This window comes from Cannabis sativa, chromosome 2 (assembly GCF_029168945.1).
Source record: "Cannabis sativa cultivar Pink pepper isolate KNU-18-1 chromosome 2, ASM2916894v1, whole genome shotgun sequence".
Taxonomy (NCBI): Eukaryota; Viridiplantae; Streptophyta; class Magnoliopsida; order Rosales; family Cannabaceae; genus Cannabis; species Cannabis sativa.
In genome coordinates this window covers 48,278,122-48,279,596 of record NC_083602.1, presented here as the reverse complement: position 1 = coordinate 48,279,596, position 1,475 = coordinate 48,278,122, and positions in this window count along the sequence as shown.

The window sequence follows — 1,475 nt, the reverse complement described above, 5'->3', positions numbered from 1 at the left end:
CTGAGAAATGTAGTGGAACGTTTGTAATTACTGACATCGATGGTGGTGATGCACGTCCCCTTCTCATGTACGTTTTGGCAGGCTTACTCTTCTGTACGGTGAGGAAACGGTGCCTCATGCCTGGAAAAGGTTTTCCTTTTAAACCTTGCTAGGGTTTGTGTTATATTCTTACCCCTTTTGTCCTATCGTATTACCCTATCTAGGTCTCTTTGTGAGTTATCCATTCAAAATAATAAAAGAGTCATCCTCAAGGAATCACACGGCCTTGCTTGCCGTTATAGCTCTATTTAAAGTTGGTATTGCCCTGTTTCCTGTTGCTTTTTATACCGAAATTCCAGTTCTTGTAATGTGGATTTTGCTTTAAACAATGATGCTCCAGAAATGGTCCTAGAAGAGGTGGTTAATCTTGTGGAAAATGTTAATCTCATGATTTCTCTCTAGACCTCACTCCTGATGATGATGATGTTAAGAACCTTATCCAGAGATCGGTGGTGGCTAAACTATTCGTGAAAAGAAAGGTTTGTAATGGACGTCTACGGTCTATTCTATCAGGTATGTGGAACGTCCATCTTTGGTGGCATCTTCAAGAGATCCACCCGAAGATGTATAATTTTAGGTTCACAAGATTATGGCCTCTTTGAGGATTCTCACTCGATTTCTCTTGCGTCGGATCATCCATCTACAACTCATTTCCCTACATGTGAACATCTCGTGGAATATTCAGGTTCCATTTCTCTTCTTTTCAGATGCTAATATGTGAAATGGTAGAATTGTCCAAAATGAGATTATTGCAACAAAGGAGTTTTATTGGCCAAGGATGCGTGTCGTATCACACCACCAAAACCTCACGAAGGTCTTGTCCTAGAACTGTCGGGGTTTGGGACAATCTCGTTCAGTCAAGGCCCTCTGGGGTTTGGTTCGTTTGGAAGACCTTGACATTCTTTTTCTCATCGAGACAAAATTAAATGCTACGACGATGAATGGTATCTAGCAAAGGCTGGGGTTTTTTTTAATGAAGAAATTGTGGAAGAAAATGGCTTGGCTAGTAGTTTATGCTTGTGTTGGAAGGCTAGTATAGAGTTGTGAATCGTTAACTCCACTGCCTCTCATATAGTGGGTCAATTCTCTAATGTTCTCACCAATCTCGTGTAACAGGAATGTTTATGTATGCTCCTCCTATTCGGTGTAATAGAAAGGATTTTTGGGACCTTTTATCGTTAGTTGCTGTCTTTTCTCTTCCTTGGATTTGTTTTGGGGGATCTAAATTGCATTACTTACAAGGAAGATAAGATTAGTGGTCGTCGTGCTACTCCTTATGATACCTCGCTGCTCAATGATTTTCTTGAGTCCACAGGTGGAGTGCATATGGGAAGTTTGGGAAATTTCTTCACTTGGTCTAACAAAAGAAAAGGCTTTGATCTGATCAAAGAATGTCTTCATCGAGTGATTGGTGATCCCGAATGGTTGATGGCTTA